Source organism: Anolis sagrei, chromosome 4 (genome assembly GCF_037176765.1).
Source record: "Anolis sagrei isolate rAnoSag1 chromosome 4, rAnoSag1.mat, whole genome shotgun sequence".
NCBI classification, from domain to species: Eukaryota; Metazoa; Chordata; class Lepidosauria; order Squamata; family Dactyloidae; genus Anolis; species Anolis sagrei.
Window position 1 is genome coordinate 33,118,583 of NC_090024.1, and position 24,821 is coordinate 33,143,403.

Sequence of the window (24,821 nt, forward strand, 5' to 3'; positions counted from 1 at the left end):
AAAATGTATAAACAGGCACCATTGTTGTGATCATTGCAGACAATTACTCCATTTACTGATTTCATTAATTATCTTTCAAGGTGCTGGTACTAACCTTTAAGGCCTTATATGGTCTGGGGCCGGCGTACCTGAGGGCACGCTTATCCCCCTACCAACCCCAGAGATTACTTCGGTCCGGAGACCAAAATTTGCTTGAAGTCCCCAACATCCAGACTTATCATCTGTCCTCTACTAGGCAGAAAGCCTTCTCGATTGTGGCCCCTTATTTATGGAATGCCTTGCCAGTTGAAACCCGAACCACCCGAGAGCTACTTGCTTTTCGGAAAGCTTATAAAACCTTTCTTTTCTGACAACTTTCGATGGGTGAATAACTCGGGACTATGTCTGTTCTCGTTTTTATTGTATTTTAAAGTTGGTTGTATTGTTTTAATCTACTGCTGTAAACCGCTCCGAGCCAAATTGGGAGTGGTGGTATCCAAGTCAAATAAATAAATAAATAAATATTATCATAAAAAAATATTTAGAAAAATAAGTTATTTTGAAAACCAGATGAGTTCTAATAGACTGATGTAGAATAAGTCAACAGACTATGTTAGAGATTATAAAATGTTTTAATTAGGAAAATTATGCCATTTTGAAAAACGAAATCATTTCTACTGAACTGATGTAGAGTAAATCAACTGACTTTAATTTAGAGATGACTGTTTCATTGGTGGGTTCAGAGTGTGCCATTCTTCCTTGCTCCCTTCTTTGCTCATTTAGCACCCAGCATCTGTTCTCCTCCTCCTCCTCTTCTCCATAATTTCTGAGCCACTTTGTCACTCCTGCTGCTCCTGTCAAAGGCAAGTCAGTCTGGGACTTCATTAAATGAGCAAATGATTTTCACAGTATGGCAACGTTACAAATAAAACCAGAATCTTGCACATGACTGTGCATATTTGTAATTTCCCAAAGGCTAGAAATTAATGACCAGTAAATGAAGAGAAAAGAAATGCAGGGAACTATTTCGCTCACACAGCATGGAGTCGGCTTGAGGAATTTGCTACTAGACTGAGGCCACCAAGTCAAATGCTGAGCCCGGGTTTGAAAAACGGCTGCACAATTTTATGACCATTAATCACCTTGGAATTGCTGTGCGATTAAGATGGAGGATATCATCTCATCTGCTGATCCTATAGTTTTTTAAGTTTGTCAACCAAAGTTGACTATTAGCTTTTGAATTGTTATCATCTTTATTTTTCTCCAGGACTCACAACAGGGTGGCATATTCTGACATTCATTTATTATCCCATTAGACCAGCCATCTCACATTTGGTAGTCTCCTATTTCCCTGTCTCCAGTTAGCACAATCAACAAGAATAATGGAAGTTATGTTTATTTTAATGTATTTATTCAAAAATATCCTTCTCATTTCATGTTAGAAAACCCCAAACTACACATTAAAATGAAACAATGATTAAAATGTGGGTTTTTTTCGGGTTATATGGCCATGTTCTAGAGGCATTTTCTCCTGACGTTTCGCCTGCATCTATGGCAAGCATCCTCAGAGGTGAGGTCCTCTGAGGATGCTTGCCATAGATGCAGGCGAAACGTCAGGAGAAAATGCCTCTAGAACATGGCCATATAGCCTGAAAAAATCCACAAGAACTTAGTGATTCCAGCCATGAAAGCCTTCGACAATGATTAAAATGATACTCAAATCCAAATCAATATTTTCCAGAAAATATTTTCTTTCTGTCTTTTACTTTCATGTCTCTTTTATCCATGTATGGTCTTCTGTCTTTGGAAATATTTTGATATTAAAAAAATGACAGAAGTGGAGTTCTAGCTGCTTCCTTCTGGAGGGAGAAGTCTCTCCATTTGTTCAGGGCTTTCTTTAATAAAAACTGGTCTCAGAAGGTCACAGAACCCGCAATAGCTTTCATAGGGAGTGTGGAATGCCACAGATGAGAAAGGAGAAAAGGACAACCTTCGCCCAAATGAATAGAACTGTCTTCTCCCCTCAGCATGTTCTTTGGATCTTCACATAGCTGAGTCCAACTTGAGTGTCCACCCAGCACAAGCCATTTTTAAACTAAGAATTTTTCTGACAAATTTTCTTCTCAGCCAGACATGTTAGCGGTAAGATAATCTATGCATGAGCGTCTCCAGAGAGCCATTGATCACGTCTCATTAATCAGTCATCATGAAGGACTCTGGCTAACCCCTTTGGGGCAGTCCTTCACAGGAATTGTCAGTATTACAGTCTCTCTGGGGTTGCTTGTAAAGAGAGGTTGTCCACATCACGTCTCTCCTCTGGATTTGCCAGAAGCTGTGTCTGACCTCTGAGGACTTTGAAATGTGATTCATTTTGTGTTCTAGAAGGTCCATTCCTCTGGGCAGTGATTAAAATGCCTTTGATGTGGGTCACTGCGTAAAGGGGAGGGCTGAGTGATGTCATCATTTCCCTCCTGTTCTTCTGACGAACTGGCTCTGGGCTGCCAATGTCAATACGAAGCTATGAGGTGCAATGTTTGGGATGGGTGTGCTGCTTTATTTGAACTTTATGGGAATAACTGGGATTATGATGTGCTGGCTCTTTTGACAAGGCATCCACGTTGGCATTCAGTGCATACTGGGCATCTAAACAGGAGCTATAAAATGTTATAATTACCAATGATGTTTCTCCAGTGTACTTTTATTTCGCAGCACTTGCAAATGTATTGGGTTTTATTAAGAGGTCACAGTCTTATTATCCCATTGAGTAGACCCATTGACTCGAATGGTGAGTGAACACATAAGCAATTCCCACAGATTCTATGGATCTACTCAAATAGAGACAATCAATAGGAAAGCTATGGCTGTGATATGCTATGGTGCCAGCCATTTGGGGCCAATGGAACTGAATGGTTACATTTTGAGGTGCTTTGGAGAGAGGTTCTTTTCTATTTTGAGGTGCTCCCTAAACAACTTTATTTTGGCTATTTTAATCAATCAAAGTCCTTTTTCTGGCTGAAAACACTTCATATGAAGTTTTTAAGGAGATGCTGAGATGTTGGTAGAGGTGATACTGGGTTCCATCTCTACCATATACCTTCCTTGCTTATGAGAACTAATGTCTGCATCTTAGGAAAACATTTCACATATATATGGTTTCATTAAGGAATTTTAAGCCTTGTGTATACAGCCAAATGAACTGGACTCACCAACAAGCTGCTGCTATCCAGAAGACACATGGTTGGATTCACAGCAAAAGGACTGCATCCAGCTGTTAATGCAGGTCAAAAACATGGGATATGTTTGGAGCTTCCAGAAAGTGCTAGCATGACCCTGGAGTTTGGAGGTGTGGGCAGCTGGATCAGGCTGGATTTGGCTTGATTCACTTTCCACACCTTCAGTGGATCCACCGCTGCATCACCACCATCAGGAATTTCATAGGATTCCTTATACAAGGAATGCTTTCAAGTGCTTTGCTACCATCTTCCTTTGAATATGTTATTGTTTTGTGCCTTCAAGCCATTTCCTAGTCATATGGTGACCTCAAAGTGAACCTATCACAGTTTTTTTTTAAAAAAAGTCAAGAGTGTGTGACTTGCTCAAGGTTGCCCAGTGAGTTTTAATGACTGAGTGGACATTTGAACTCTTTCTAGAGAACTGTAGTCCAACGCACAATCACACTCCTATGATAGGTTCCCTTTAGAGTTGCCACAGGTCAGGAACATGTTGAAGGCGCAGAATAACAACATCCTCTAAACATATTCTCCATAGATTCCTTGGCAGTCTCCTCTCCCAAGTACTAACCCATACTGACCCTGCTTATTTTCCAAGATCAGTCAGAATCTGGTGCCTTCAGGGTATTTAGGCATTTATCTGTTCTTGGAATCTTTCTCTGACAGAGTTACCAGCAGCAACATTTAATTGCAACATACTTCAAATTTCAGCATCTACATGATGTTTCTGGAAGAAGCAACTTTTTATGGATATGGGAACTCAATTTTCTATTTGCTTATTTTAACCCCTGATTTTTTTTTCACCATAGAAGACAAGGTGAAGCAGAAGGTCCCAAGATTGTCTACCATCCATGTATTGACTGTGGGTAGGATGCCTGCTGTGTCATGTATCTTCAGGCCAGACCTTGGGCTACATTTAAAATATGTTCAAATATCTGTGGTATCTTTTCTCCTCCTTTACATTCCCTGCCCACAGGACTTGCAGTAGCATGTTATTCATTCTAATGGAGTGACAGATGCATCTACATTAGGTCAGCATGACAGCACTTTAATTGCCATAACTCTACAAATCCCGGGATTTGTAGCTTGGTGGGACATTTAAAATTCTCTGTAGGCAGGGACCAACACTCCCTAGGGGAAAATTCAAAGTATATCAGCAAATTATGAAATTTCAGGATTCCATACTACAAAGTCTAGACAGTAAAAGTGAAATCAAAGTGAACTAACTTTTTTAGTGCAGACACTTTCTCAAATAAATGAGAAAATACATTTTTGGATTGGGTCCCTGCCCAATCCTCAAGGGTGCCAGTTTTCACGCTGGCATGTCAGATCAAGCCAGAGTGGTATTTGTTCTATTCTATCCATTTTATGTTGTAGTGTACATGCCTAACAATCCTGTTGGGACAGAATTGGTTGTCTATGTTAAAATGTGGTCTTCTAAATTGCCTCCTAGCCCACAAGGGCTTCCAAGGCAGTGCACAACAAATAAAATAATTTAAAACAAAACGTTTAAAAAGTCTAAACACATTAAAACAGTATTTTTATATTGAAACCCCTTTTAAAACAGCCTACTATAATATTATAGAATCACAGAATTGGAATGGGTTGTATAGATTGTCAGGTCCAACCTCCTGTTCAGATAGAGCAGTGGTTCTCAACCTATGGATCTCCAGGTGTTTTGGCCTACAACTCCCAGAAATCCCAGCCACTTTATCAGCTGTTAGGATTTCTGGGAGTCAAAGGCCAAAACATCTGGGGACCCACAGGTTGAGAACCACTGAGATAGAGCAATGGTTCTCAACCTGGGTCCCCAGATGTTTTGGCCTTCAACTCCCAGAAATACTAACAGCTGGTAAACCAGCTGGGATTTCTGGAAGTTGTAGGCCAAAAACATCTGATGATCCTGGGTTGAGAACCACTGGAGTAGAGCATCCTTGAGTAGCTGTCCAATGTTTTTTTTAAAGATATCCAAAAAAAGGAGATCTTACCACATCTCTAGGCAATTAATTCCATTTCCAAACTGCTTTTACTGTCAAGAAGTTTCTTCTAAAGTTTGATTGAAATCTATCTTCTTGTAACTTAACAGCATTAGAATTACTTCTGCTTTTTGAAGCAGCAGGGAATAAACTTGCACCTTCTTCTCTGTGGCAGCCCTTTAGGTATTGGAAGAGTCTGGTCATGTCACTCCTCAATTTTGTCTTCCCCAAGCTGAATGTATCCAGTTTCTTCAGTTTGTCTTCATATAGTTTGTTCTCCACACCTCATAACATTCCATTTTTCTTTTTTTCTGAACTCACTCCAGTTTGTTTATGTTAGAGCATGCAGGAAATCAGTTAGTGTGTGTGTCAAATGTAAAATAGGATACATGAGGCTGATTGGTCGGGCTATGCCTGGGGAGCAAGCTAAGCCTGGGACTTTTGGATACTGTTACATTTTTCAGGCTTGAGTTATGCAGTTGCTTGCAGAGAGAAAGAGAGAAGCATGAGCTGAAGGAGTTTCTCCACATGGAAAAAGAAAGATCATTTTAAACCTCTCATAAACAGACTTTATGTGAGTCGATGTAACTGATCACATGATTGTACATATGTTGTTCTGAACTACGAAGAGTAAACTACTTGTTCTTCATTGTTCTTCTGTGTGATATATTTTCTTTATCTGGCACGGCAATGCGTGGGCTGATCAAATATGAACTACATGTGGTTTATTTTACATTACGCCATAGTTTATATCTTGAAAATGAAGTTCTCAGAACTGAATATAGTATCCCAAATAAGGCCTAACCAGCCCAGAACATACCCTATCCTCAAATTGGGAGACTTTAAGATGATAATGCATGCCCTGGTACATTGGGCAACCTATGTATCAAGTTCAGAAACTCCAATTATAGGCAATCGCCAGGTTACAAACATGACAGGTTCTGTAGGTTTGTTCTTAAGTTGAATTTGTTTGTAAGTTGGAACAGGTACATTTTTAAAGTTTAACTCCAGCCAAATATATATACTTCCTGTTGTCTTAGACCTGTTCTTAATTGTGTCGTTTGCCTGTAGTTCAAAATATGACAGCCAGATCAAGAAGTGAGAATATCAAACCTATACTAAAACGTGGGTTTCCAGGCAAAGCCAGTGGGTTTCCAGGTAAAGCACAAAGTGTTGATGATTACCTTTAAAGCCCTATGTGGTTTGGGTCCAGGTTACCTGAAGGATCGCCTTATCTCATATAATCCTCCCCATACACCCAGGTCCTTTGCAGGACACTTGCTTCAACCAGCCAAAACTCGACTGGCAAATGTCATCCAGAGGACCTATTTATTTGTCACCCCTAAACTATGGAATTGCCTCTCTAAAAACACAAACTCCTAAATAAAACTAAGCTATCAGGGGAAGGGGAACCTTCTTTGGATTTTCCATCCATCTAAGTATTCCTGAATCAGAATGTATGCTACTTGACTTTGTTAGGGTTATAACCACATTTCCCTGCCCAAGTGAGATGATTCAGTAGGTGTTAATAGCGTTAATTCATAAGGTGTTAATGTGTCAATAATTATAGACATATTTCAGCAGCTGGTTTGTGCTTACAAAAGTGGTAATACATGGGAAATCAGTCGTTTTGTGATTGCATGGAGCCACATAGGCTGAATGAACAACAGCAGACTCTGTGACAGAAGTTGGAAAATCTACTTTTTTGGATTACAACTCCCAGAATTCACTATGCCATCACAGCCAATAGCCACACCAGTTGAGGCCCCTTCCACACAGCTCTATAAAATCCACATTGAACTGGATTATATGGCAATGTGGACTCAGATAACACAGTTCAAAGCAGATACTGTGGATTATCTACCTTGATATTCTGGGTTATATGGCTGCGTGAAAGAGGTCTGAGGAATTCTGATAGTCCCACAAAATAACTTTCCTGAGCCTTGCTTTATGGTCGCATTGCTTCTTAGGAATTAAATGGATACCTTCCCTTTTTATAGTTCATTGTTAGGGTTTTAACCCTTGAATTGCACAGTAATAAAATTTCATATAAGGAGTCCCAAATTTCTATAAAATTCCTTTTTAATTATAATGATATTTTCTTTATCTATATTTTGTTTAATTTTGTTATGAGCTGCATTGGGTCTTATATGGGGAGAAAAGTGAGTAATAAATGACCAAATAACATTGCATAGTAAATAAATATAACACATTTGTAATTAAATGAACACACTTTTCAAGAAGAATTTTTCAAAGAATCTTCACTGCAATGTCCTTCTATTTCCTTAATTTCAGAACACAATTTCTATTATACCATGAGTATTATGTGCAGAAATGCATGGACACTGCAATATAATATTACGATAGTTTATTAGTATTCGATTACAAAGACTTCCATTGATCAAGAAGTACCATTTGGTCCTTGCTACAGAACATATTATTCAATTAAATTCAGAGATTAAATAACTTCATTGTATGAATGGAAGATCATAAAGATAATGATTCATTCTATAGAATGAATAGTATGAACACAATTCAAAGTGCTGGCTTTGGCCCATAAAGCCCTAAACTGTTTTGGCCCAACTTACCTGTCCAAACGTATCGCTCCCCATGAACCAGTGAGAACATTAAGATCTGTTCAGGAGGCCCTGCTCTTGGTCCCACTCCCGTCACAAGCGCGACCAGTGGGAACAAGAGACATGTCCCCTTGGCTGTGGAACTCCCTCCCCAGTCATATCAGACAAGTCCCCTCCCTCTTGAATTTCAGGAAAAAAGTAAAGACCTGGTTGTGTGAGTGTTTGGATAAGTGCAATAGATAACCGGCATAACTGTAGCAACTCAAATGATGACTCTGACTTGGTTTCGTGGCTTTTTATACATTTTTTATAGTATTTATATGTTTATTTGGTTTTTATATATGATGTATTGTATTTTACCTTTTTGTATATGCGGCATTGAATTTTGCCGTATTGTGAGCTTTGTGTCCCCTTCAGGGTGGGAGAAAGTGGATATAAATATAGTAAGTAAGGCCCCTCTTGGTGGCACAGCGGGTTAAAGCGTTGAACTGCTGAACTTGCTGACCGAAAGCTTGGTGGTTCAAATCTGGGGAGCAGAATGTTTTTATGTTGAATGTTTTTATATTGTGAAATGCTATTTTAGATTGTAAGTCGCTTGGAGCACCTTGGTGGAGAGTGATTAATTAAGAAATAAAGTGAAGTGAAATGAAGAATGAGCTCCTGCTGTTAGCCCCAGCTTTTGCCAACATAGCTGTTTAAAAACATGCAAATGTGAGTAGATCAATAGGTACTGCTTCTGCGGGAAGGTAACAGCGCTCCATGCAGACATGGTGGCCACATGACCTTGGAGGCGTCTACGGGCAACACCGGCTCTTTGGCTTAGAAATTGAGATGAGCACCACCCCTCAGAGTCGGACATGACTAGACTTAATGTCAGGGGAAATCTTTACCTTTACCTAAGTAAATTAATATAGTAAACAAACACTTCTAAACAAAATTGACATATGGAACTAAGGAGCATTAACTGATGCAATTCACTAAGAGTGAACTAGCATGGTGTAATGTTTTGAGTGTTGGTGTAATGGTTTGAGCTCTGATGAACAGGATCAAATCTCTGCTCAGTCATGAAAACCCATTGGGTGATCTTGGGCAAATCACACACCCAGTCCCCCCCCCCCCCCAAAAAAAACCTGTAATAGGTTCACTTTAGGATCTCCATAAACTGGAAACAACAACAGCCCCATAGAATTCAATGGGGCTTACCTCTAGGCAGACGTGCCTCAGATTGTGCTGCCGATCTCCAAAAGGGCCCCTTTTCAGCCCTGGAAGTGATCCAGTCCGTCACCATCCACCACAGCCACAAAGCTTAGATAAATTCCAATAGTGTGGAAGGCGCTCCTGCTGGAGCAGCTGTTTCAAATAGCAGCCCAATAGCAGCTTGACTTTCAGTGTCTCTGATTTTAATGGATTGAATTATGAGAAGGGTTCACATTATCATTTGGATGGGATTCAGTTATTTGCAGATGGAATGATATCCACCAGAGTCCTTCCTGTATTTCAGGGAATTTCTCTCTCCCGCAGACTTGAAGTTGATACGTAAAATGCCTGGTGCTCTCTCCCCAGTACCTGACACACAACATAAGCATGATTCACCTCTGCTAATTTAAAAAAGAGTCCAGAGCGACAGGCAGAAAGGTTTGCCTGTGTCTATTTTGTATACAGACAGGGCACTATCTGAGTTCATGAATGGTTCATTGATAGTGCACTTTTACTTATCTGCATTTCTTGACTGCTTCCAGTTGGCAGAAAAGCTGGATACACTTGCACTGGATACTTGCCAGGCTGTACCCCAAATTGATCATCAGCATCAGATCCCCAAATAACTTGTTTCCATGAAATGTTAGCTGTTGTTTTCCATTACACCGTACAGTGGTCTATTGTCTCTCTTTCCCCTCCTTCGGGGGACACATTTTGTTGCTTGAAGCTCTGTAATGGGATGACATGGGATCCTTTCCAGCACTTCCTGTGTGGTGTATTTTCCAAACAACCTGAATCAATGGGAAATAGATGTATACCAGGTGCACTCCAATCAAATTGTTATCCTTACAAAGTAACCTGCAGTAACTGTTTTGCTTTATTTATATAATTATTTAATTCTGCTCTGGTAGAGGGTTGCTTCCAGGGTATCGCTTACCAAAAAAAAAAAAATTACATTTGTCCATATGGAGATGGCTTAGTAGAGTCCTGAACCATGGTCTCCCTGGTCTCCAGAGCCATAATCCAATGCTCAAACCATTATATCACACTGGCTCCCTTTAGTTGCTAAAGGAACGATTCCATCAGCATTGTGTCCGAAAAATCCTGCAAATCTCATGGGAAGACAGGCGGAAATGTTAGCATGCTGGAAGAAGCGAAGACCACCAGCACTGAAGCGATGGTCCTCCACCATCAACTCTGCTGGACCGGCCACGTTGTCCGAATGCCTGATCACCGTCTCCTAAAGCAGTTGCTCTACTCCCAACTCAAGAATGGAAAATGGAATGTTGGAGGACAGGAAAAGAGATTTAAAGATGGGCTCAAAGCCAACCTTTAAAACTGTAGCATAGACACTGAGAACTGGAAAGCCCTGGCCCTTGAGTGCTCTAGCTGGAGGTCAGCTGTGACCAGCAGTGCTGTAGAATTTGAAGAGGCACAAATGGAGGGTGAAAGAGAGAAACGTGCCAAGAGGAAGGCATGTCAAGCCAACCCCAATCGGAACCGCCTTCTGTCTGGAAACCGATACCCTTACTGCAGGAGAACATGCAGGCCAAGAATAGGGCTCCACAGTTACCTGTGTATCCACCGCCAGGACACTGAACTTGGAGGACAATCTTACTCTGACGATGAGGGATTGCCTAAGTAAGTAAAAGTAAGTTGCTAGTATTTGTATTTAATGGGAAGTTACAACTTCCCATTACATTCAGAGTTTCTTTCCACACAAGACAGTAGCTGTTTGAAGATCCTCAACCCTTTTTTTCCCTTCACTGATTGCAAAGGATGCCCCTGATCTGTTGGGAAATGCAACTCCCAGAATCCCCAGACATACATGGCCTACGCATGTAACACCTTCCTTTTTTTTCACAGTTGAAACCAGAAGAATAGGTTTCGACCCAGAAAATTCCAGGCGAGATAAATTCTGTTCAAGTTCTGTGACTATTTCTTATGGGGGAATGATGCAGATTTCTGATGTTAGAAATTGAGATTATGTCTATGGACTTTACCACATTTACTATTGGGGATTCGCCGACCTATGTGGCAAATCCGCAGGGCAGCTGGGCAATCCTGTCATCCAGCATTCTGCATTGCCCACAGCGACACTTCCCTATCATACATGGGGAAGCATCGCTGCATGGCTTCCCCCTGCCCTGGCCCTGTTGCTGCCTACAGAACACAGGAAGCCTCTTGTGTACTGGGCAAAGCGTCCTAGGACACTTGTGGCACAGTTCATCTATTGAGCCCTGCCAGAAGGGAGTGCACATCACATGATGGGTATCATGGGGCTCCAAAGATGAAGTGTGCTCCAAGTGTTCTAGGACAGTTTCGTAGACCCATGTAATTAAGTTGTATATGCTCATATCTCAGTTCTAAGCCATTTGACAATAAGACACCTCAGTTCCAGATACCACTTTCTAGCCACTGCACCTCCTCATTGACTTACACCCAGATTCTCCCTCCCAATGCCATCACTCAAAATATGAGGAACGGTCAGACTTTTCCAATCTTCAATGCAAGGTCCTCTAGGTTTGCTTGCAAAAGCAAGTTCTTACTCTAAAACAGCGTTTCTCAACCTGGGGGCCAGGAGCCTGGGTGGGGGGGGGTCAAAAGGGGGTGTCAGAGGGGGTGCCAAAGACCATCAGATGGTCTTAGGAACCCCTTTGGCAGAGAGGGCTGAAGATCTCTCTGCCTGTCCTTCTCTTTCTTTTTGGAAACAGACTGCAAATCCTCCCACCAAAAGCCCTCCTCTGTGATTCGTCATCCTCTCTTGTTTCTGAGACTCCAAGGGGGGAGAGCAGGCGTGCTTCGAGCAGGGCAGTGTGGTGTCCATATGTGGGTGAGGGAGAGTGTGCGAGGCTGGAGGGAGGCTTGCACCAGCAAGTCCCTTCAAGGCATGGGGGTTCTGTGTGGGAAGTCTGGCCCAATTCTTTGGTTGGTGGGGTTCAGAATACTCTTTGATTGTAGGTGAATGAAAAATCTCAGCAACTACAACTCCCAAATGTCAAAATCTATTCCCCCCAAACTCCACCAGTATTCACATTTGGGTATATTGAGTATTTGTGCCAAGTTTGGTCCTGATCTATCATTGTTTGAATCTACAGTGCTCTCTGGATGTAGGTAAACTACAACTCCAAAGCTCAAGGCCAGTGCCCACCAAACCCTTCCAGTATTTTCTGTTGGTCATGGGAGTTCTTTATTCCAAGTTTGGTTCAATTCCATCGTTGCTGGAGTTCAGAATGCTCTTTGATTGTAGGTGAACTATAAATCCCAGCATCTACAACTCCCAAATGACAAAATCAACTCCCCTCACCCCCACCAGTATTCAAATTTGAGCATATAGGGTATTTGTGCCAAATTTCATCCCGTGAATGAAAATACATCCTGCATCTCAGATATTTACATTACAATTCACAACAGTAGCAAAATTACAGTTATGAAGTAGCAACGGAAATAATTTTATGGTTGGGGGTCACCACAACATGAGGAACTGTATTAAGGGGTTGTGGCATTAGGAAGGTTGAGAAACACTGCTCTAAGACATAGGCACTTTAGACTGCCAAAGTGGAGGAATATCCTGATCAGTGAGAAATGTACCCTCATTGCTAGGCAGCAGCTGTTCTTCCAGAGTTTTCTTTTCAGGAACACTATGCGAAGTTCACACCCAAATGCCCTGTAGAAAAATCCTGTGATGATGGCACACCCTCATATGTTACATTTTATGTAGCCCATGCCCAGTAGGATTTTGATTGGTATAGAATTCTTACTTAGATTGCAACTCTCTTGTGCCAAGGGAAGTTAAGTGGGGCCCACATAACTGTGGCATTTCTTAAAATAAGGCAGGGAGCCGAGCAGCAGGATAATAGGGAGGGGAGAGAGCTGTGCTCTCCAAAAGTACAATGCAAGTTTTCTGTGCTGAAAGGTAGAAGCATTACCATTATCCTCCCATATTTGCTGGAATAAGGGGCACAGGATCCCCATGAAAGTGGAAAAACTGCAAATAAACACATTACTGCCTTATTCCATGAGATAACACCACTCTGTGAATTTCTAGGTCCTACAGCATGACACTGGGGTCAACTTCCATTTGAAGATGGCCATAGAATCACATTGGAGGATGTGCCTCCTAGATGTGTTGTATCTTCTGCTGGCTGATGGGAGCGGTGGTAATTGTAGTTCAATGCATACATCTGGAGGACTGTCATGTTGGTGAAAGCAGATGTAAAGAAGAGTCTCTCTTGTTGCGCAGCAGCGGATTTTACCCAGCACCCAAAGTCCAAATGCAGTAGACTTACAGACAAGAGAAAAAATGAACAGAAAAAAATCTTTACTATTTACTCAGCAGAGATGAAACATAAACTTGCAATGTTGCATACAAAAAAATCAAACAGTGCAAGAAACTTACACAGTCCTTGTAAGTAACACAAAACAAGACATCTTCATCTTAAATCAAATGAGAGAGCAAAACATAAACCTTGAGTAAATAGCTATTCCACCATAGCCTCCTTCAGAGAAGCTTCTCCCTGCTGCTCCCCTGAGCAAAGCCTTTGAGCATAGATCTTCTCAGAAAAAAGCTCTCCACCACCCACACTGTATTCTTAAAAACCCATACAGATATACCCCATTGGGTGTGGCCCAAGCTTGCTGGTTGACCTACATTACCAGCTGTACATAATAATTAACATAATAATTAATTTTCTCCAACACACATACGCTTGGTCCTGCTATGACATACCAAAACATCTCTGACCCTTCTTAAGGACCTCATCACACTAGATAATGAATCCACTTTAAATCTAGTTGCTGCCTCCTACAGAATTCTGGGGTTTGTAGTTTAAGGAGGAGCCTTTAGCAGCCTCACTAAACTACAAACCTCAGAATTCTGCAGGAGGCGGAAACCAGATTTAAAATGGATTCATTCTCTAGTGTAATGAAATAGTTAAGAGAGATAGATGAGAGGACCTGATCAAGGAAGATCAAATAATACTTCTTTTAGAAACAAGGAGCAGATTTATAGTGTGTATTGGCAGATAATTTTAAATGATTGCAAATCTATTGGCAAAACCAAGGAACTCCCATGTCACTGGAGTGATGAAGATTCAAAAGCTCTTGGCTTCAGTCTGAATTGCAAGGATCTGAAACTGTTTGAGAGGTAAGGTTCAGATAGCCCATTTCAGGTTTGGACTAAAACATTTAGTATGGACTGAAAACAAAAAAAGGAGATTTTCTCAACTGTAGCTGTTGATTGAGAAGTGTTGGGAATCAGGAGTTGTTAGGCTCCAAAATAACCCTCGCTTGGGGTGATTCCAGAAAAATATAGCAGAGTGCCAGAAGCACAGTTCATAACCAGCAGAAGCTTACGTGTAAAGAGCAAGGATTGGTTTCCATTCAGCAGGATGGAACAGGATTGCAAATCCACAACTTTATAGGATCAAAAATAATATGTTTATTAAAGTAAAAAAAAATCATTCTGGATAGGAAAGGTTCTTGGAGCTATCTAGCTTCACTGAGCTATCTTCTGAGGAAAAGGAAAAAGGAAAACTAACAAAATAGCTATATCTACTACATCTCGCCTGGACAATGGCAAGATGCCTCTTCGCTCTTGGAGAACAAAGGAAGAAGAAGGACCCAGTGGCGGCTCAACCCATTACGCAAAGTAAGCATTCGCAGTATACTTGATTTTGCCCAGGGGCACTCTTGAGGCGCTCTTGGGGGGAAATAGACCTTGACATATGCGAGTTGTAGTTACTGGGATGTATAGTTCATCTGCAATCAAAGAGCATTCTGAACTCCACCAATGATGGAATTGAACCAAATATGGCACACAGAACTCCCACAACGAACAGAAAATATATATCAATGATTGGTTGGAGTAGGAGTGGTGCCAAAATACTGTTTGCTTACTGTTGAAAATTTCCTAGGGCCACCTCTGGAAGGACCAATATGGAGAATTAACCATATGGCCTCACCAGGGCAATAAAAATACCTTTAAAGAGGAAGTTACATTTTCCCTGAAGAGATCACATTCTTACCTATTCATAGGGGGAGGAGATAGTGCCATGCAAGATGAGTAAGACAAACCCCCTTCTACGCCCCTTCTTAAGATAAGCATGCATAGGGAATTTGGGAAAGGAATTCCTCCTTCTAATCTAAGCTAACTACTCACTGAGGTCTGGAGACTTGTGCAGTCAGGGATGAAACCCAACAAGAAGTTCTCTCTTGATGATTTTGCATGACTTCCATTCATTTCAGGTCTTTGTTCCTGGATCATTCTGATTGGGGAATGTGGGGAATTTGTTCTACATAAAGTAACTTGTCTAATCTCTCATTGTGACCACAATATCAGCGTAAACATTTGGTGACTGATATTTTATGACCCTTTACATAGTATATGAACGGTTCAGGACCTCTTCACAATTACATGACCCCAAAAGCTTAACTTTTTTTTTCAAATCCATAGTGCTATATTATCATGTTCTTCAAACATTTTTCATACCAAGGGAAAGTCTGACCTCTGAATTCCAAATGACAAATGAAATGTACTAATGGGGCATTTTAAGAATTATGTTGCAACAGATATATCTTTCCATGAAGTGTTTCTAGGCCATATGTATGGGCATGCATTCTTTCAAAAACTACATTCTCTTATCAAAACCATAAATCAAGGGTAATGCACGCAGTGCAAAGCTTATGTTTTGGGTTTTTTAAAAAGGAAAAAAAGCCAGAATGTATGCAACAAAGTCTAGGAGAATGTATCATTTCCTAATACAAGCAGTAAAATATCTCAGCTTTTAAGTTAAAAAAATATGCACATTGACTTTGGAGTAGGTCATGGAAAGATACTCTGAAGATCTTTCCCAACCATCCATGCTTGTTGGAAAATAATTAACATGATGAAAGATTTTATTTATTTTTATTTATTTTCTTCATTTATGTTATTATTTGTTTTAGATTTATGTATTGTTCATTGTATACACGGCGCCTCGAAATGCAAGTCCCTTTGGGGAGACGGTGGATGGGTACAAATAAAATTATTTAATTAATTAATACCCCACCCTTCTCACCCTGAAGGGGACTCAGAGCAGCTTACAAGTAGGCAACAATTTGATGCCACAAAAACACACATAGAAATGAATAACAGAATCATAGAGTTGGAAGAGACCTCATGGGCCATCCAGTCCAACCCCCTGCTGAGAAGCAGGAAAATTGCATTCACCCTGACATATACATTAAAAACAAAAAATAAATTTAAAAAAAGTAACATCAAAACTCAATTATTAAGACCATGCGGTCCAGAATCATAATCCAAAGTTGTTCCAGTCATAATTGCACTATTCTATATTCACTTAGTGCACTGAAAAAAATACTATCCAAAAGCTTGGTCCCACAGCCATGATTTAAAATTCTTTCTGAAGGCAGAAGAGAGGGAGCTGATCTGATTTCACTGGGGAGGGAGTTCCACACCCGAAGGGCCACCACTGAGAAGGCCTTATTTCTCTTTCCCACCAACTGCACCTGCAAATGAGGTGGGACTCAGAGCAGGGCCTCCCCAGAAGATCTTAACCTCCAAGGTGGATCACAGAGGGCGATACGTTCGGACAGGTAAGCTGGGCTGGAAACGTTTAGGGTTTTATAGGCTAAAGCCAGCACTTTTGACTTGTGCTCAGTAGCAAACTGGCAGTCAGTGGAGCTGACATAACAGGGGGATTGTATGCTCCCTGTACACTGCTCCAGTGAGGAACCTGGCTGCCGCTCTTTGGACCCCTTGAAACTTTTGAGCAGTCTTCAAAGCCCACCCCATGTAGAGCATGTTGCAATTGTCTATTCAGGATGTAACAAGAGTGTGGTCCACTGTGGCCAAGTCTGGGTTCTCAAGGTACAGGCGCAACTGGTGCACAAGTTTTAATTGTTCAAAAGCTCCCCTGTCCACTGCCGAAACCTGGGGCTCCAGGCTCAGTGATGAATACAGGAGAATTCCCAAGCTGTGAACCTATGACTTTAGGGAGAGTGTAATCCCATCCAAAACAGATTGGACATATTCCCCACTGCCACTGAACACAAAACAGTTCAAACACTCAATTCCACAGATATCTAATCTTGTGATCGCTCCCCTCTCCTATGCAATCACATTATAAATGTGGTGTCCTCACAATCAGACATCTTCATGGAGCAGGAGTGGAGTAAGGGAGTGCTCTGTTCCCAAGCTCTAGATTACACATTCAGAACTTCCTTAGTGAATTCTGACCACCCTTTTAGCTCTAAACTTAGACCTCCATTAAACAGATACTTATCTCTCCACAATGACCAATTTAGGAAGCCTACTTATTGTGAGACAAAATCCTACTTTTCCACAGCCATCATATCACCATATCAGTTAGTCGATAGCTTCTGTGAATTAGTACAAACAGAATTTGAATTTCATGCTACTGGAAAGCTCAGAAACCAGGATATGATGACCACAGAAAATGCCTGCACAGGTTCCTTCTTATACCTGGAGGACTTTTGATATAAGAATTTGGATGAATGTTATGCAATTCTTTCTACCTTAAGCTCTGTCTGCTGCATTGCCTTTATCAAGTCTTTCAATCTTAAAAAAACAAAGATTGGGTCAACATATTTTTCTTTACCTTTGTTCTGTTTTTGCAATTCCATGAACATGTCTTAAAACTCTCAAGAGCAATATGGTATTTGTTTTGAGTGGGAAGGTGTCCATCTTTACAGTGGATTACAGTTTGACCTCCTGGCATGATCTATGGTCAGGTTGTGTCACTATGCAAGAGGTTTATGAACCACTACATTTTCCCCAGCAGGCTAAAATTTCATTTCAGAGGGCACAAATCTCCTTTACTTGCCTTTCCTATCCATTGGCTGTGCTAGCAGGTAGGAGATGGGGTCCTTGACTAAAATAAAATTACTTATTTATTTTGTAGACCCTTATGCAACCATCCCAGAGGATGGAAAGGTTACATTTGTAGACTAGGTAAAGGTAAACGTTTTCCCCTGACATTAAGTCTAGTCGTGTCCAACTCTGGGGGTTGGTGCTCATCTCCATTTCTAAGCCGAGGAGCCGATGTTGCCCGTAGACACCTCCAAGGTCCTGTGCCCGGGATGATTTCTTGGAGTGCTGTTACCTGCCCACCATAGTGGTACCTATTGATCTACTCACATTTACATGTTTTCGAACTGCTAGATTGGCAGAACAGTTGGCAGAACAGGGGCTAACAGTGGGAGCTCACCCAGCTCACCGGATTTGAACCTGCAACCTTTTGATTAGCAATTTCAGCAGCTCAGCAGTTTAACCCACGGTGACACCGGGGGTTCCTACACATTTGTAGACTACAATTCCTATAATCTTCTAGCTAAATTCTTCTGAGCTGCGATCTTGCTGTCTAACTTTGCTTCTAACTGTAGCCTTTTGTCCTTCGAGTAATTTAATAATTTAGTGAAATATTTGGTAAAATGTTATTCACAGAAGATGATGGAGAAATCATACACATTCTGTTATTTGGGTTGTTTTAGGAACAAAATTACACGCTATATTAAATACATAGGCTGAGATCATATTTGATGCAGATGGAGAACAAAGCTTCATCACTGTTCTTAGATTAGGGATCTGAGAGGGTGGTCAGCCAGGAGATGGTGGAAAGATGCTTTCCTGCAGTCAGTCAGGGGCTGTTTGGTTTAGGGGGAGTACAATTGAGCTGCCACTGTGCAGCCTGGAAATGCGTTGCACAAGGAGGTACTGAATATCTCCTTGCACAAAGTCTAAAAAAGAATGTAATGTGTATAACTCCAGATCATGCAAGGTAAAGGCATCAGGAACTATAACACACAGTTAAAAATCCTTTTATTTTCCATGGTGGCAGTGGATCTTCTACCCACAACAGTTTTTATTGACACATGAGACCTTAATTTCTGAATCCATGGATTCTACCATCCATGGCTTGAATTTAAAAAAAAAAAAAACCAAGAAGCAAACTGATTTTCAACCTCATCACATGACACATTTTTAGATGTATGTAGAATACAAGTCCCATCATCCTCTGTCATAGTCTCCCAAAGTCCACCAATATTTTAAGTTGGTCGTGATGAGTATGTGAAACTATGGCATAGGAATTGTGTCTTTGGGTCTAGGAATAATACAGTTAAGCCTTGGAAGTTTCAAGAATAATGGGGGGAATGGTGGGAAGGCTGCTTTAGGTTGGAGAACACTTGGGATACCTACTTGCCACATTAACTCTGGAGGAAGGAAAGCAACCCCTCACACGATGTACCCACATTTTCAGTGGGGCTCCATTACTCAACTCAGGTAGCAACGTGGTAGGATGATGCACCACCAACACAGGAGCCTCCTGTGTTCCACTTGGAAAAATGGGGCTACTGTGGGGACAAGCCATGCACCGATTCTTCCCCACGTGTGATGGGGAAGCATCGCTGCCCAGTGGTTGGGATGCCAGCCGCCAGAATTGCCCCACTGCCCCACCGATTTGCCATGGAGGCTGGCGAATTGGCTCAGGGGACCTCATCAATATAATGAGGTCATTGCTCACAAGAGACACAATTTTACTATGCCATTGCATATAATGGAACTTGGGTGTCCATGGATGTTGGTATCCACAGGAATGTCCTGGAACCAAACCGCAAGGGGTCATTTTAGTGTTAATTTTACCCACATAGAGAAATTTTTAGTTTAAAATTAAACTTGCCTGGAAGGTGAAGTTTGCAGTGTTCCACCTGTGCAAGAAGGCCTTGGTTCACATTGGAGTTGCATCACTTACTTTTTGTTCTAAGACTTGTAAATGCTTTTAAGCTATTACTTTCATGAGCCCGTTGCATAAGGATGGTTGCATAAGGCAGAGTTCAGTAAAGTCACTTTTTTTATCCAAACTCTTGGAATTCTCCAGCTCAGGAGGTTCTGGGAGATGTAGTCCACAAAGGAGTAACATCTACTTGTCGCTGAAAAGGAATTTCTGCACCTATAATAGCTGCTTCCACCTGAAGTGACTGGAGAAATGACCGAATTAAAAAGTGAAAACCTGAGTGTCTAGCTTAATGGGCAGGAGTCTAGGGTCACCTCCCTAGGATATTTTAGCCTGGTGAGAGCTATTAGGCAGCAAGTAGCATGGAGATGAGTATGAAAGTCATGCAAGGAACCTGAGCAATTCTATTGAGCCGTCCAAGAGAGCGTTGTTTGTTCACTGCACTCTTCCATGACAGGCACAACTTTCTTACCTGATATTCCAGTTTCTGTCATAAAACAGACAAGGTTGCAAGGAGAGCACTTAGCAAAGATGAGTGGCATTCTCTTATTATCCTGCCTTTCAAATTTTTGTTTTATTTTTTGTTATTGTGCACTATAATTATTAACTTTATTTATACCTCATCTTTCTCCCTGTGGAGAATCAAGGTGGCTAACAACCACACAATTTAATCACAACTTAAAACAAACTAAATACAAAAAAAACCCACAATTAAATATTACTGTGTGGTTATAAAGTTAAAATGCAATTAAAATTATATTTAAAACTCACCATCCTCACAAAATCCTACTAGCAACCTCTCCAGTGACATGCCCCTCATCCTTCCCCAAATGCCTGCTGGCACAGAAAGGTCTTCCTTGACCTGCTTGCAGAAGGTCAGCCAGGATGGGGCCATCCTGGACTCTCTCGGGAGGGAGTTCCTAAGTCTGGGAGCAGCCACTGAAAAGGCCATCTCCTTTGTACATTTATTTCAAGGTGGCTACCTGGAAATATCTGATGCTTTAGAAGAAGATCTGTTCACACAACAGGTCAAAGGTAGGTCAGACATGGGTAAATAATGGTTGAAAAAAGTATCTGCCTTACATATTTGAGCCATCAGTTGAGTACTACTCATATTCATGGATGTGGCTAGATGGGCCACAAACCCTGAAGTGGACAAGAAGTTGCTCCTGGGCATTCACAGGATGCTAAAGGCCTTCCTATTCCCAACATAGGCTACAACTGGTTAACAAAGGTTTGGCTCACATTAGGTAATGTTGATGAATGTCTTGGAGTTTAAAGCAGATAATCTGGATTCAAAAACTGGATTGTATGGTAGTGTAGATGGGTACTTAGTCTCAAGACAAACCAATATATAGATGATATATTTATATCCCATGCTTTGTCTGAATGGGTCAAGGTCCTATACATAGTTCTCCTGTACCTTCTATTCATACTCCCAACATCCATCTGAAGTCAGGTAGGCTGAGATGTGACTGCACAAAGTCATCCAACAAGTTTCAATGGCCCATCTGGGGATTTGAAGCCTTTTTTTCTCACATCATGACACAGTACTGGTTTGATGATGGCTTCAACCAGACAATTACATGGCTTCCAGTGTAATTCAAAGATCAAGAGGGCCTTCCACCATTTGATAGCTCCACAAAGAGTGCTTTGGTGACCAAATCAAGGCTATTATACTTTAGATATTTCATGAGAAGATGTGAGCCATTGGAAAAGATGATAATGCTTGGCAAAGTGGAAGTCAGGAGAAAAAGAGGAAGAATGCATTCCAGTTGAATAGATGCTCTCAAGGAAGTTACAACTCTGAGGGCCCTTCCACACAGCCATACATCTGCTTTGAACTGGGCTATTTATGTCCACACTGCCATATATTCCAGTTCAAAGCAGAAAATGTGGGATTTTATTCAGCTATGTGGAAGGGGCCTGAGTCATTGGGTGACTTGAAGGTCTCTCATTCATGATCTGACCCATTAGAAAAGACAGTAATTCTGGACAAAATGAAAGGCAGTAGGAAAAGAGGAAGATTCCATTACAGGTGGATTGATTCAATCAAGAAAGCAACAGCTTCAACTTTGCGAGACCTGATCAGGGCAGTTGATGACCAGGGTACCAGGGTACTAAGGTCTCTTATGCATAGGGCCAACATGAATTGAAGTCCACATGAAGATGAATGACAACAACAAGAAACCACAGCAGTACCATATGGATTCCTGAAATGTTGTACTGAGTCTAGAGGAAGAATTACAAAAATAAATTGACCGTACGAGCTGTTCAGCAGTGAAACTCTCTGCCGCAGAGTGTGGTGGAAGCTCCTTCTTTGGAGTTTTTTAAACAGAGGCTGGATGGCCATCTGTCAGGGTGCTCTGATTGTGTTTTTCCTGCATGGCACACGGTTGGACTGGATAACCCATGTGGTCTCTTTCAACTCTATAATTCTATGAATGCATATGATAACTGACTTCATAAAGTCATTAAAACAGTACAGACTTGCAGAGAAGCAAAACAATATATTGGCCTACAATACTTATATTGAATGAATCCTTCTACTCAAATGACAAAAACAGTGATGACTAGGTTGATCTTGTCCTACAACTTTAATTCATTCTTGTTAATATGGCATCCATAAAGAAATTACTAGAGAAAATACTCAATAAAAGCTATCAAAATATTTCCCAGGTATAAATGAAATATAAGCAATGATTTGTTAGTTGCAAACACCTCGTTTGTGTGTGGAAGAAGATTTAATCCTATATGGACTGTTGACGCAAACATTTTGCAAATAAATCATCATTTGTCATTTTTGAAAGCAGTTTGTTCCGGTGAGAAATGCCCAAAGACTCCTGCCTTCCTCAGTTTTTATTTTAGAACAACAAATTAGGGATGTGTTTGATTTGCAAAACAGCCATACCTTCCTGAGCACATCCACATAGTTCTACAATCAAATCTCAATCAGTTTGACTTGCAAATAGTTCTTTAAAGCAGAGACCGAGAAAATATGTCTAGCTTGCAACGCTCATCAATGCCACCCTGTCCAATGACAATGGGAATTGTAGTTCCATATATCTGGAGAGTCACAGGCAAAAGAAAAAAAATTCCCATCCCATTTCAATTTTCTCACTTAAACCTGTCTCTATGCACAGAGAATCTAGTGGAGACAATTCCTCATTGTCTTTAAAATCCTAGCATTTCTATACACTTTAGAAACGGGTTCATATTGGGATCCCATGGAACAAACTTGCATCATATGATGGGTTCTGTGAGGCTCCATGTTCTAAGTGTTTAGAAAAGCTTAGAGAAACAGTGTTGGGTGGAGTCCTTATACACTTTTTTGGTTTCTATTGCATGTTTATATATTATGTCATTCTAAAGATAGTAGAGCAATCTGAGCAATGCTTCTTAAACTATGGGTCCCAACTCCAAATAGGATCCCCTTAGCACAATGCTTGGGTCCCAAAATGTTTTTCTGAATGTCACTTAGTGGCTGTTTTAGAGATTTATATGTATCTGATAGCAACAACTTCCAGCATTAACAATGGACTCTACAGAAAATGCTTCAGCTGTACTTCATAAAAAGGAAAACCAGCCTGTTTAGCAAGCCTTGCAAATGTTGATTTGTCATCAGTAAATGTTTGGATCTTATACCTATTTTATATGGTCATGTAAACATTTATCAGGCCAAAAGGGTTTCCAAGTGGAAAAGTTTAAGAAGTCCTGATCTAGAGGGTACTATCAAATCAATAATTAGAGCATACAGTAGTATACGTTTAGTTATAGTTTCACTTTGGAGGGTGCTACAGTTTGTGTCCCAAAAAATTCACAGGGTAATAATAACATGTCACACAAGATACATACAGTTCATACAAATATAGGTGATGTGGACGTATGCATCAGCCCCAAATGTGACCATTTACTAATTAATCAAGAAAACAGATGTACTCAAACTATAGCATGTGATCTGCAGCTTTCTTCCCCTAATACTTGTTGAAACCTCTATCAATTTCAGTGTTAGTATGTAGGAGTAATAGAGTAAAGGCAATTACCTTACAGTGGGAGTAACTCATGGAGTTAGGTGAGAATTGTGCATTATACATACAACAATGGAATGTGAAACTCAATGCACAGTATGAATCTGTATGTAAAATAGCAATGCATATGTAACAGTGCTGCTTTGACAAAATTTAGCTAAATACGGATTTTCCCATTGCACAAAATAAATAAAATTACAGCTGCTTATATAAGGAACTATCTGCCTGTGTAAATCACTAGAAGTACGCCAGCAAAACCTGGAGTCAGCGATATGCCACTGGGAGCAGTCCCCCCCCCCTTTTTTTAAAGGCTGGCAAGAGAGGGGAAGGATGGTTGTTGAGAAAGGCTGATCAAGAAATACTTGGTCCATTTTTATCATTGTCTCTAATCAAGTTGAGTCTTGTCTTGGGTTCCTCTGCCAGCAAATGCCCAGCCCTAAATATATCCCCATGTACCCAGACCAATCATGAATAGAATGCACAATCACAATGCAATTTGGCTCCAACTTCATGGCTTAATGTGGGTCTTTGTGTTTGTGTGTTGCATTCCACACTTGATTTGGCTACTGTATGAGCCAGAATCCACATGAAGCAGCACTCTACCTCCCTCTTCAGCTCCAGCCAAGAAGAAAGGACTATGTACAAATCTTCAACTCATTCATAGCTCATAACAATTTGCAAACCTTAATATTTTTTTCTACATCTTCCCAAAACTTGTGCATTTACTTAGTTGGCTTCTTCATTCCAGTAATGTAGTGCCAGGATTCACCCACTGCTCTGTTCTTCATCTGCCTTCTGCCTAGAAGCAAGTAGGCTGGATTAAATGTTTCTTATCTATTTTCCCAAGTAAATGGGAGGAAAAATCCCCTTGCTTCACCTGGCTCAGAAAACAATTTATTTAGGTAGGATTTTTGCTTTAATTTCCAATCATCAACAATAACAATAATATTTTTATTACCCATCCCTTCTTGTGGCTTGAGGTGGGGTACAACACGGTTAAAACATGTTGGGCTATAACTCCAGTTTACCTCTCACTGATGTTTACAATCAAGGCTGTTTTCCAACCTATGAGCCTCAGACA